Source organism: Vespa crabro, chromosome 2, assembly GCF_910589235.1.
Source record: "Vespa crabro chromosome 2, iyVesCrab1.2, whole genome shotgun sequence".
NCBI classification, from domain to species: domain Eukaryota; kingdom Metazoa; phylum Arthropoda; class Insecta; order Hymenoptera; family Vespidae; genus Vespa; species Vespa crabro.
Window position 1 is genome coordinate 918,324 of NC_060956.1, and position 14,177 is coordinate 932,500.

Below are 14,177 nucleotides of genomic sequence, written 5' to 3' on the forward strand. Positions count from 1 at the left end.
GCTGCTGCTACCGACCGGCACTGAACGTTTCATAATTAACGAAATCGTTCTGCACGCGCGTAACAGCTAATTACGTGCTTACGTAAGCCGCTTGAAAACTTGCTCGCTCGTCATCGTCGTCGTCGTCGTCGTCGTTGTTGTCGTCGTCGTCGTCGTTGTCGTCATCATCGTCGTTGCTGTCGTTGTTGTTACGTTGTTGCGTCGTATTTGCCTTCATGAATTTTCATTGTTTCCCACTTTTTTTCTTCTCCTCTTCCTCCTCCTCCTCCTTCTCCTTCTTCTTCTTCTTCTTCTTTCCATTTTCTATCTCGTGATTTAAATTTCAATTATACTACAATACGTTTTTTTCTTCTTCTTTTTTTTTTATCATTGTCACTTTTATGCACGTTATCGTTTCTCTCGTTTCGCTTCGTTTTCTGTCATTTTAAGATAAAGGAAAAGCGAGAAAAGAAAAAAATATATATATATATATAATATATACACATACACGAAATGGTTAAGGAAAGAATTTTGCAACGACACGGCACGGATACGGATCTTCCGGAGCGTAAAGCGAGGAGAGGAATTTCGAAATGATGGAACGCGTTCGAGGAGGCAACCAACGTGTTTCCGTTCTTATGTAAATTATGCACCGTACGGTGATTCAGACAGCGGTTAAGTAGCTCTCCTCGTAGGATCGAGAAGAGAGTAGAAGGTAAGCGGTGAGAACAAACGGACGTTCGTTTTACGATTCCATCCGCTTTAAGAAAAGAGCGAACGAGCGAACATGCGAGCGAATGGAAAGAGTGAGATAGACAGATGGATAGAGAGGTAGAGGTAGAGAGAGAGAGAGAGAGAGAGAGAGACACGGCTAAATCAAGTTCAGCCGTGTGTAAACTCGGCTTTTGCACAGAGATTTCCTAGTATTGTCGCCTTTACAATTTTCTGCGAGAAAGAGGCGCGCACGGTATTATTCATGTTGAAGAAGAGAGCTTCGAGAATGCAACTCGATGCATAAATGTCTCTTCTTCTTATTCTCTGTCCTTTCTCGAGTCGTTTCTCAAGTCGTTCGAGAAGACGTCACTTTCTCGATCGATGCTCTAGAACAAACATTTGCAAAGTAATATATGTACATATTACCAGCACGTGTATGAGTTTCGATCATTAGCAATCGTTAGGATCGATGTTGGAGATTAAAATCTTCCGTTTCAATTTCATCATCGAGGTAGTAGTAGAACGAACGTTGGCTCTTTCTTTCTCTCTTTATAGAGATAAGGTAGAAAAGTTAAAAGTACGACTTTAATATGCGGTAGGGCGTTGAGAAGAGGCACGTTTAATGGCCGGACAACACGCTACGTCCCAACCCTTTTCTCTTTCTTTTTCTTTTTCTGTTATTTATCTTTCTATCTCTGTTTCTCTCTCTCTCTCTCTCTCTCTCTCTACCCTCCATCTCATTTTCTTCGTTTCCCTTCGACTGAAATATCGCGAGTATATTTTGTCAAATTATTTTTCTTTCTCGATCTTTTTCTCTCTTTTCTTTTTTTTCCTTTTCTTTTCTTTTCTTTTCTTTTCCTCCCTTCTCCTCTCGAAAGTGTATTAAATAGAAAAGATAAACGCCTGTTGAAAAGCGATAAAATTATAATGGAATCGAGTTTCTTCGTAACGTTGCGTATATAGATCGTAGAGATATTTAGATAGGTTTCTCCCTATCGTCGTTCTATGTGCATCGTGTGTTATATAAATAAATCATTCGAACTCCCTCGATCGTATCGGGGATCGATTTTATCGGAAACGACCTTTCTCCGGGTGGCACGAGCCATCGAGTTTTGCCGGAGTTACGTTTCCAGGTCACGACCCTTGTCATTGAGCCGAGTCGACTCGCCTTTCTCTCTTCCCTCCAAGAGATTTACTCCGACTCGTCGTCCTCTCATTTTTATAATTCGTCGATATTCATGGAATAGCCAAGGATATATATCCTTTCTTTGAAAACCAATGACAGTCGTTCCGATAAGAACGTAAAATGGCTAACGAAAAGAATATATCTATCGACAATGGTTCGTTTTATAATTTTCAAGAAGAAGAAGAAAGAGAAGAGGAATAAGAAGAGGTATAAGAAAAGTAATGAAAAACGTATTGGAGACGAAACGTCGAACGAGCGAGAGAGCATTTTTCTCGATAACGATCTCTGGCTTTTTCTTCCTCTTACTCGATAAAAATTTCTCTCTCTCTCTCTCTCTCTCACTCTCTCGAATTTTTCGCATTTCATCTTTTCCCTCGTAAAAGAGAGAAGAACAACGACGATGCATCTCTACTACTACCTTCTCTCGTATTTTCTTCTTTTGTCTTCCCTACACGATGAAAAAGAGTAAAGTACTGGCTTCTCTATTTCTCTCTCTTTCCTTATCCACTCACTATCTCTATCTATCTACCTATCTATCTATCTCTCTTACTCGCGATAAATGTTTCTCCTGCGGAAATTTTCAAATTTTCTTAAGAGTCTCTTCTTCTTCTTCTTCTTCTTTCATCTTTTTCCTCTCGCTCAATGGCTTTTTCCACGGTCTTACGAAAATATCATAAAAGAGTTAATTAACGCTTTATATCTTAATTAAAATGAATAATCGTAGTTGCGAGTAGCCAAGAACGGATATCCTCATAGCAATACCGTCAATAAATACCCATTTACTATTCGAATGCTTTCCCCGCCCACTCTTCTAGTTTACTCCTCTCTCTCTCTCTCTCTCTTCTCACCCTACTCTTCCTTTTGATTCATTTGATTCGCTTTGGACAAGCACGATTCGGTTTGCACCGCGTATGGTGGAAAAATATTACAATGTGTGTGTCTACAGAGTGGCAGGGCTCCTATGTGCTATAGCAGCTGTAGATGTAAATGTAAGTGTAAATATAGGCAACTCGTGTGGATTGCAAACGAGAGAACCCTCGGTTCTACTATATGCGTGTGTATGTACCTACGTAGATGTAACGCGTGTCCGCCAACGGCTTTCTGGAAAAGCGCGGAAAACAAAGGAAAATGCGGCGGAGCTATTGTTAAGCTCTTGTCGATCGAATTAAAGCGTTACTCGAAATTCGACCGTTTTTTATTTTCTTCTTTCTTTCTTTCTTTCTTTCTTTCTTTTTCCCTTTTATTTATTTTTTATTTATTTCTTTTTCCTTTTCTTTTTTGTTTATTTCTCTTTTTTCTTCCTTTTTTTTCTTTTTTTTTTTTTTTTTTTTTTTTTTTTATTCTCGATTGAGACGCGCAAAATTCGTATCGATATGGCGAAAATTGATTACAACGAGCAAATGGATGGATTTTTATTCGATCTTCTTTTTTTCTCTTCCTTTCCTCCTCCCCCCCCCCCATCATCTCTCTCCATTTCTCCGTTAACTTTACGACTAATGAATTATTTTCTTTCGTTTGTTTTAGGTAAGTTTCGAACGAGCCATTGGATTTTTTTTGTCTTCCCGTGATTACCACTTGCCGAGGTAAACGAATTTTATTACGTATAATTTTTTTTTCTTTTCTTTATTATTATTATTTTTTTTTTTTTTTTTTTTTTTTTTTTTTTTTGACGTATTAACTATATTAAAATGATCGTCGCGTCATTTGATATTTAGCGAAAGAAAGAAAAAAAGAAGAACAGAAACAAAAAAGAAGAAAAAAAAGAAAAAAAAGAAAAATAAATGATACAAACCGATATCATTTGTTTGGTCGTGTTCGTTAACGGATTTAAAATTGATATAAAACGAATGGAAAAAGTGGAACGAGCGTGTTATTCAAAGCGGACAACAAAAATCTCGAACGGAAATTTCATAACAGTTAGTTATTTAACGTCACAACAACGTATGTATACCGTTTCGATAACTCAATCACGTTATTATCCTCTCGTCGTCGTTGCCGCCGCTCCCGTCGCCATCTCTCTATCTAGTTCTCTCTCTCTCTTTCTCTCTATCTATCTCTATCTCTATCTCTCTCTCTCTCTCTCTCTCTCTCTCTCTCTCTCTCTCTCTCTCTCTCTCTCTCTCTCTCTCTCTCTCTCTCTCTTGCACATTCTCTTCGTACGGATAGAGTCGCGCGTGCCTGATGATCGTTCGCCCTTAACCCCTGTGACTTCGCTTCGTGTTCTTGAAGGATCTATAATTTCAAGCTGACGCGAGACGCTCGTATATTATTATCCGTATCCCGTGTCGGATAGACATCGACGTTTCTCTTAACCTCGATTTCGCGCGAGGACGTTAAGCTCTTCCGAGTAAGATCAATTCTCTTTCTCGATAAGGTAAAATGCGAATAAATCGGTCCTTTTCTCTCTCTCTCTCTCTCTCTCTCTCTTTTCTTACGATTTTGATAGACTTTAAAGACGTTTAAAGATGAAACTATCATATAGAAACGATTTAATAGATAGAATGTTTTATAAAGATTATACATAAGTTTAACGTCTTCGTAGAATCAAAAAAAAAAAAAAATCTATGAGAAAAAAGAAGAAAAGGAATAAAAAGAAAAAGAGAAAAGAAAAAACATAACAATTTCATCGTGCTCGAGAAAGAGGAATATAATAGTAGGAGGAAGAGGAGGAAGAGAATAACACAAATAACCCTCTTGGCTATATTTCGATAAAATGCGAATTAATCTTTATTTTCCGTGGACGTGCGCCCGCGCCCGCGTATTCCCAACGATATCCACACAATATTCACACAATATCCACACTTGTATGTATACACGTGTTGACATACATGAATATATATATATATATATATATATATATATATATATATGTATATATATAACTGTGTATGTCGGGTACGTGCAGTCGCATCCGAAATCGATATGTTCTTGTTTGCGTTATGCAAGCAAACATCTCTGGAAAACGCCGACACTCCCCTCCTCTCTCTCTCTTTCTCTCTCTCTCTTTCTGTGTCTATCTCCGTCCTTCTCTATCCCTTTCGTTGTCGATGCGCGCCGAGGGAGCCACGAACGTATCGAATATTTTCGAATACCATGGAATACTATCTATACATGCAGAGATCGTCGAGTTTGATATCTTCCTCTTGCATCCTCTTCTCTCTCTCTCTCTCTCTCTCTCTCTCTCTCTCTCGATAAGGAGTAAAGAAGAAAAGGAAAGGGAAGCTGGGACGGTAAAGCGATATCATTTCGTCCACATTTTCCGTTTCCAGTTTTCCTTCCTTTCCTCCTTCTTTCTTTTTCTTCATCTTATTCTTCTTTCTTTTGCTTCCTTTCTCGCTTTCTTACCAGTTTTTGTGTTTGCGTTTATATGTTAGTATATATACGTGTGCATGCACCAACGAGAGCGAGAGAGACAGATAGAGATAGAGAGAGAGAGAGAGGGAGGGAAAGAGAGAAAAGGAAAAGAGAAAGAAATTCTCCGCGATCAATGTTTCATATCTCTATTCTCGGGAATGGCTCGTCCACGGAAGTACAGCGCAGAAAATATGCTTTTTAGTCGAACTCTTTTTTCCTCCTTCGTCTGCATTTACATGCACTTGTTCGCATGCGCGTGCGGCGAGTGGTTGCTCATTACACGATAAAAGCTCTTAAACTCTTCCTTAGGTGTAACAGGAATCAAGCATTTGAAAAAATTATCTCAAAGATTTACTCTCTTCTTTATTTTGAAGAGGTGTGTGTATGTGCGTGCGTGTGTGCGTGTGCGTGTGATATTATTTCAGATTTTTAATTCTTTTTTTTCTTTTTTTCTTTTTTTTTTTTTTTTTTAAGAGACATTTTGCGAATTAGAAATTTATCGCGCGTTTATAGTCAATGTCGTTTTAAGTATCGATGTTACTGCTGATTTGATATTTAATACGTTGAAACTAGAGATATCATCTTCGCTCGTAAATCACGAGATGTACGTCTCTTCGCAGGAACGGGTTTTGAAACGTCGCGAATTTTGTCTCTCGAGTTGGCTCCTTTGCTTCCTTTGTTCTCTCATGAACGATGAGAAGAGACGATAGAAGAGAAGTGAGTGAGAGGAGAAATGATGAGGAGAGTGAGAGGGAAAAGAGATGGTAAAAGATAACGTCAGGATGCTTCTTGAAGGGGATTGAAGGGAGGGGAGAAATAGAGAATTCAGGATTCGAGTGGGCGTACCGAAGGCGAGAATAAATTTATTATAGAGTGAGAGAGAGAGAGAGAGAAAGACATCGTCCGCTTACGATTCGATGTAAAATCATGCGAGTTTCACTTGTGTAGCCGGGGATTGTTTACACAACGATTCGAGCGTGAGATTTGTTGAACTCTACCTTTGATTTAACCGCGAACTCTCCCTCTCTCTTTCTCTCTATTTCTATCTATCCTTCTCTTTGCAGCCTATGTTTTCGACGTTCACCTAAATTTGCAATTCAACTAGAAACTAGTAAAATAAATCGAAAATACATACGTTTCCTATTCTACGGTATGTAATTGTAATAGATTCGATGGATAATTAATCGGATTTATTAGTACGATATAATTTCGCTGTTAGCTATCGTGTAAGATGATAGACGATAGTAGGTGGAAAATGCAAATTGACGCTAGAAAAGGAGAAACGTAAATCGACGAGTAAAGTTTGAAAAAAGTAAATTTAGTTTCTTCTTTCAATAACGTATCCCCAGAGTATAACCAAAGTAAACTTTAATAGTAAGTGCGAATGTAGTAGTTTAGTTGATGAACAGTATCGCGCTGCGCTCATGAATATTGCTCGCGAATAAGATTCTACGCATCGAACTATATCGTTGCTACGAGTTAATGAATTATCGGTGTAATTAATCGAGCGTACCGAGCGTCCATTACGAGCACCCTGCCATGTAAATTCGTATTGTATGCCGGTGTACTGTAGTAGTTGGTTTACTTCGTTCGAATTAATATTCATGGATTCGTTCTAGATTAATTTAGCGGTCGTATATCGGTCGAAAATACTTTTCCGTGTGAATCTCGAGGCGGAAAGGCAAAAGAAGAAAGGAAATGGGAAGGAAGGAAGGAAGGAAGGAAGGAAGGAAGGAAGAAAGAAAAAAGGAAGAAGAGAAATAGAATCGGAGTAGCAACAAGCAAGGCGAACACATTAAGTCGTTTCGTATCTATCTCGCGAATGCTAATATTTTTCCTCAACGCGACACGGGGAACTCGATTTATCGTTCCGTTTAAACGACATTAACGGCGCACCTACTCTCTAGGTTATCGTCATTGCGTAACGCGTCGAGCGATTTGCTGCGATCGATATATATATATATATATATATATATATATATATATATATATATATCTTTCTCTCTTTCCCTTCCCCTCTCTTTCTCTCGATGCGTTATTCAATATCACGTTATGCGCGAAAGAACTAATTAACGAGAAACCTTCTTTCTTCTTTAACTTTACCAAGGTTGCGTTCATTGAATTTCTCTCAAGAAGATTAATACCTTTCACCCTCCGTGTAATTTAATTCTTCGAGAGATTTTTCATTCCCTCTTTCCACCTCCTCCTCTCTCTCTCTCTCTCTCTTCTCTCCTAAAAAGAAAAAAAAAGAAGAAAAGGAAAAAGAAAAAAAAAGACGACTCGCAAAAATAAATATTATTTTCTTCGACTTATCGTCTTGGAAACTCGCATTTTCTTTCTTCGTTTCTCCATAAGAATAACTTTCTCGTTGGGAGTCGAAACCGATTACGTTACGTCGAGAAAAAGAAGAATACGAAGAAAAAGGAACTCGGGAAAATCTGTGATGCTTTTGTGTATTCCTCCTCCATGTGTGCGGTCCTCGAATCGTCCCCTCGAAATCGCCATGTTAGACATTTCGAAAAGGTTCGCTTTATGAAAGCTCAGAATCTAACTCAAAGTATAACTCGGGTGTATAAGAATGTAACATAAGACTTTTTACGACCCGTTCGAAAAGTTCGAATTTGTCGTCGACGTATGTATATATCGTTTATTTAAATGTTATTTCGAATGTAAATCGATGTATTCTATTCTATTCTATTTCTATTCTATTACTATTCTTTTTTCTTTTCTTTTTTTTCTTTTCTTCCTTTTTTTCTTCCTTATAAATACATTATAATTTTATTTTACGTTTGCAAAGTTGCGTTTAAAGCGTCATGTGAAATACACTCGCAATTCCGTTCATTGTTTAACATTCACTCAAAATACTGAAAGTGGAAAAAAGGAGAATGAAACAAAAAAGAAAAGAAAAAAGAAGAATTCATTTGTTCGATATTGAAGTTTTTCATTAGAATCAAATATTTGTTAAATTGTATACGTCTCTTGGTATATCGTATATTGATATGCGTTAACTCATTATCCATTGGTATGCGTATATAATTAATAAAGAAAAATTGTTTTAAATAAGACGACTACTCCACGTGACGAATTGAATATCAACGTTGTATATAATAATTGACAGTGTTAAACGTTTATCTTCTAATCATTAGAATACGTATAGACATTACACCGAAATACCTCGAATTATTATCGATTCTCTTCCTAATCGGTACGATATCAAGTCTCTACGTTTCAATAGGATTACGTGAAATCCATAGTTATTTTAGATAACGTAGAGGCACGGCCAGATAATTGCGGATAGCTCGTTAGTCATAGACAGGCTTGTGTTCATAAAAGCAACATAGGAGTCGATACCTTTGAGGGGCTCAATTTTCTCTACAAAGTATTTCCCATCAACGATGAATTACTTTACGCTTCGGATCGTTTTCATCGCGTCTTTCGTAGATCGCACCGAGTTTACGAAGCCTTCTCTTACTCCTCGGTCTTTTCATTATCTTATTTAAACGTGTACCATGAAAATCGAGTGTTTGGTTAAGCGCTTAGCATTATTATTTTATCACGTATCTGAGATAGAGAGATGATATTCGCATTGCCGACGTTTAATCTCTTAACACTTAATTCGTTTGATTTGTTCTAATTCATAAATTAATTGTCAAATGTTTTAATCGTTTCTAATTTCGACAAGAATAATGCTTTTTTCTTGTAACATAATCGGAAACTTTTTTTACCTATGTTTTATTTCGAACAAAATGGAAGACCGAAATGAGAAATAAAAGGAGAGGTAGGAAAGTAGCACGTATTTGACCCTGACTTGGCAGAAGTTCAAGGTACGCTCGCGTGCCCCGTTTTATCGATTCGTCGACTGATAACGTGTCATTGTTGTGTTGCACACAAATCACTCGGCCGATCACACATTTATCTCTCCTTTTATCTTCGATAACGATCCGACGAACGAAATTCGGTTGTAATTAAGCGCGACTCGATTACTTATTTCTTTTATTTATTTTTTTTTTTTTTCTCTTTGAACAAGAAATTCTCTATCTTTGTCTGTTTTTTTTTGCCCTTCCATTCTATCTCTTTCCTTTTCTTCTCTTTCTCTTTGCTTCACAGCAGATTTGCAGATTTTCCTTCGTTCGTCTCTAAGAATTTTCCACGATGGTTCGATGATTTTCCCTTGTTTTTCCGCACTCGAGATTCTACTTGAAAAGTTCATCCCTTTGTTTCACAACTTTCTTCTCTCTCTCTCTCTCTCTCTCTCTCATTCTTCTTCTTTCGATTACAACAAGCCTGCAGTTATTAGCCTCTCGCCCTCGTAATTTATTCACGAGCGTAAAGACACCGTAAAGTGCTCTCGAACGTAGAACATTAAGCGGAAATAAAATGAAGAAACGGCCGTTCGTATTCGACGGATCACGAAAGTGGAGCATCGTGTATGAGAGTGAAAGAGAGAGAGAGATAAAAGGAATCGATCGATCGGAAATCGATTCCATTATTCGTATTCGTCGCCAAGATCCATTGTTGATCCGATGTAATAAAAGAAAAATATACTTTTCGTGGCTTCGATTCGACTAATTTTTCCTCCGGTCGAGCGTATCGGATACGAAACTTCCGACTTTTAAAGCCGCCGATGGATTTACTTTCGCTCTCGAGAATAAGATTAAATCGAACGAAATAACGGAGATTGAGAGGAGAGATGAGAAGAAGGAAAGAGAAGAGAAAAGAAATGAAAAACGAAGCGAAAGCTCCCCGTTAACTCGTACCTTCTTTCTTCACGTCGAACTCGATGCGGACATAATCAATCGATTTCTGCAACTTCTAGTAGGCTAAGTTACCGTATTATATCCTATAGCCAGTTTTCTCCTGACATATTTATATCCATTGTCTGCAAAACTTTGTTCATCGATCGATCGAATCCACTTGAACTTTTTTTTTAATATCCTACCTTCTATCTTTTTTATTTTGTTTCTTGCGTACGCTTTCTATATCTCTCTCTCTCTCTCTCTCTCCCTTTTCCTTCACTTTGTGCTTTCATTTCTTTCCTTTATAATTTCTTTTTTTATTATTATTTTCTTCTTCTTTTTTTTTTAGTTTTTTTTTTTTTTTTTTTTTTTAAACTTTTTTTCCTTTCCTTTTTTTTCTTTTTTTTTTTCCTCTTTTTTTTTATCTCCACCTCAAGCCTTGACTACCAGGAGAGACGAAGAGAAAAAAAAAGAGAGAGACGGCTTACGTTCCAATTAAAACTTCCGCGATACCTACTGCAACCTGCCGAGTATCTCCTTGAACTTTTCAGATGCCATCCGTGAATTAACGAGGTACTTTTTTTTTTTTTTTTTAAGCGTAACCTCCCTCCCTCCCGCCCACTCTACCGTTCCCTTCTCTCTCTTTCTCTCCGTGCTTCCTTCATATCTATTTTATTGCGTAACTTTTGTACGAACGTAAACTCCCGTGGATTGGATTAGATCGATCTTCGAATTCTTTCTGTTTTATTGATATTTTTTTCTTTTCTTTCTTTTTGTTTTTTTTTTTCTTTTTCTTTTGTTTCCTTTGGATAAAAAAGAGACATATGTCGACTCGATAAGACCAATTATAAATCATTACCGTGACACGGACTCGTAATGGATGGATAAAATGAAACAGAAAAAAGTGAATGATTCGAATGCGATGCTGCGAGTTTATCCGTCCGTCCATCCATTTGTCTGCTTGGTGTGTATTCGCGCAACACCTGTTGAATCATTAGCTTAACGAGAATGCAGGTAAGTCGGCGAATGACACGAGCAAGAGTATCCGCGCGTAACTTATCAGACGTCTAATTGACTCTTGCAACTCTTTCAAAGTCGATTTCTTTTTCCACATATGCTCGACTTATTATTATCGAACACACATACACACACAGATACACACACACACACATATATATATATATATAATCCAGTTCTTCCTTTCGCCTGGTGAAAACTCGTTTTACACGAAATTGCCATACGGAAAAACGATTCGTTGTGTATCACAAGGCGGGGTAGTATTGTTGTGCCCTAAATACCCAACATCGTACCTAACGATTTTTATTCCGTTCCATTAATTCACGATCGTCGTTCGATCTAGAAAAAGAAACGTAAACGTTTTCATCGGATAAACGGAATAATGAACGGTAAAGAAATGCGTAGACATTTTTTGTTTGTCATGCCGATTCATTCAGATTTTTATATTAGAATCAATACTGATTTTCTAATAGAAATCGTGTCAAGATCGTTATAGAAAAAAGAAAGAAGAAAAAAAATGAAAGAAACAATTCGTTTCCTCTCTCTTTCTCTCTCTCTCTCTCTCTCTCTCTCTCTCTTTCACTCTGGCTTAGTTGTTTGTTTGTCTGTTTGTTTCTCATCTTTGGACCATTGAAGTAGTTGAAGCACCTCAGCCCCCTTACGATTTCTCTCATTCTCCTTTCGCCTCTGCCCCTTCCTCTTCGAGAACTTAGTTGACTCGATTCCCTAACAACCCTCCTGCTTGACGGAGTTTCGGTAAACGTTACGAGATTCAACGTGTGGCATCGAATAAACTGTTGATTCGTTGCTACCCACAACTTAAGCTTAACCAAATTACACTACGTGTTTCTCTCGTCTCATTTCGATGACCTTTGAACTGAGTGCGGCATGGCCCTCGATTATCTTTTTCGTTCGTCGAACCCTGTTTTCTCGTTTTCCATCTTCCATTCATTTTACATTATACTTTTTATCTCTAGATAAGACGAAAAGAGGCAAACAAATATTTCGAGAAATCATCGACGCTTTGTAACGTTTAATACGAAGTATCGTAAACGATAAGGGTTTTCATTATTTGTTAATACACAATTATACGCATTTACGATGGATCTAATTTTGATTTAATTATAAACACAACTCGCGAGTCGTCGACGTTGTCACACGTACTAAACACGGAAACGATTGAAATCTCGAATATATCTCGAGTGTTCGCAATCGTCGATAAGCTAGAACTATTTTTTCTACTGTACCTGTCGCTTTATTAATCGATGATTTTTCTTGTTTTTTTTTTTCCCCCCCTTTCTTTTACGGATTTATATATTTTTGTAAAAATATTTGTATCGTTTACCTTCGATCATACAAGAAAACTCATACTTGTTTCGACATACATACGTACATACATACGTACGAGCACACACATACACATGTTCATACGAGTATACGTACGCCCACTCATACATACATATACATACGCGCATACACGTAGACAGAGCGCGTCAAAACGACGCGTCGTCGCCGCCGCTATCGGAAAGTGGAGCAAGGCCAGCCGAGGTAAACATCGCCGCGAGAAACTCGTTCGCTTCGTCGCGCCTTCCAGAGGAAAGCTACTTGGTAGAAACGTCTTTGCGGAATTCACAAGAGAGAAGAGGAAATGGAAAAAAGAAAGAGAGAGAGAGAGAGAGAGAGAAGAAATCGGGGGGAATAGGGGTAAGAGAGAAAACAAAAAGAAGAGAGTAGAAGAGGAAAAGGAGGATCTTCACGATCTTCCTAAGATTCGACTGATAAAATAATACGTTGGAATACAATTTCGAAATATTAAAAATCGATCGTGCGAATAATTTTTTTCACGATTAATTTCTACTCTCTTAATGTGTATTTGAAAAATGCGTTCTTCGGATTGTTAAATGAATTTGAAAGAGAGAAAAGTAATACGAAAGGAAAACTTCTCCCGTCGTCTTGTCTACTCCCGTCGTCTCGTTTTAATATCCTTGGCTCCCGCTGCGATCGCACAGTACGGTTCTCAGTAACGCGATGCAACGTACGTTGCATTCAACGATGCATATCGTACGTATACGAAAAGAAAGAAAGAAAGAGAATGAATGAATGAATGAATGAATAAGAGAGAGAAAGAGACACGTAGGAGAGGATGATACGATCGAAAATAAAGAGGAGATACGATAAAATCGCTTAACGAGCGTTATTGCTTCTTCGAAACGAAGCCATCTTCCTTTTTCATTCTTTCTTTTCCTATTAAAAGCTTTCATTCGATACAATTTATTTCTTATTTCTCGGAAAAAACTTTATCATTGGGAATTTTTTTTCGCGTGCGCTACATCTTTTTTTTCTACTGTTTTTTTCTTCTTTTTCTTTTTGCCGCTGTTCTTTTTCTTTTCTTTTCTTTTTTTTTTAATTTGTCGATAACGATCAATTATCATCGAGAGATAACAGCCAAGCAACGACGATTCGTATCGCGTTTTTCTTCAACGAAATATTTGATACAAGTTATGTTATGCATGGGGGGCCCCCCATTATTTCTCTCAGAGGATGGGATCCCTCACGGCCGTAAGTAAAATCGATTTTTAACGATCCTACCGGAGCATAATTTTTCATTTCGACCGAGCTTTTAATAATCCTCGCGTAGTCGCGTCCGTGGGTTCGTTCGTAACACTTGTCGGATGGCGATGATTAATCGCGAGACCACTTAATATTCTGATTCGATTCTAATTTATTCGCGAACTGATTAATAATTTATCTTGGCGAAGAGGTTCGGAGCAGGTGGAATGACAAAGGAATCGAAGAAAGCTTTTGAAAGTTACGACAGAGTAAAAACCAATGTTCGGATAAACCGTAATCGATTTATATATAATTCATTAATTGAAACAATATGTGTGTGTGTTTGTGTGTTTGTTTGTATACATATATTTAGATAAGTTATAAAATTACATATACATCTATTTTTTAGCGATTGTTCGATTTTTTATTAATCGTAGAAATGCCTGTATATTCATAACATGCGCATAAAAATTTGTTGACGCATGTATGTAATACATATTCACAAAGAGGGTAGAAATGAAACAAAACAGAACAAAACAAAAAAGGAAAGAATAATGAAAGGTCGACTATTGGAATTAATGGGGGAGGCATATCACTTCCGATAATCGATTTTTCGTATTAATCGACGTTTCACTGTAATA

The 14,177-nt window shown here is 37.5% G+C and overlaps 1 protein-coding gene across 8 annotated transcripts in view; it reads left to right on the forward strand.

Moving 5' to 3' along the window:
• The window catches only part of LOC124422086 (mucin-5AC), a 186,889-nt gene that overhangs the window by 74,094 nt on the left and 98,618 nt on the right, over positions 1-14,177 (forward strand). Inside the window, exon 3 of one of the 8 annotated variants that reach the window (XM_046958029.1) lies at positions 3,404-3,462. The exons of the other annotated variants lie outside the window; for them this stretch is intronic. The gene's annotated coding sequence lies outside the window, so the exon portion shown is untranslated. The remainder of the gene's footprint in view (positions 1-3,403; positions 3,463-14,177) is intronic. 8 annotated transcript variants of the gene reach the window in all.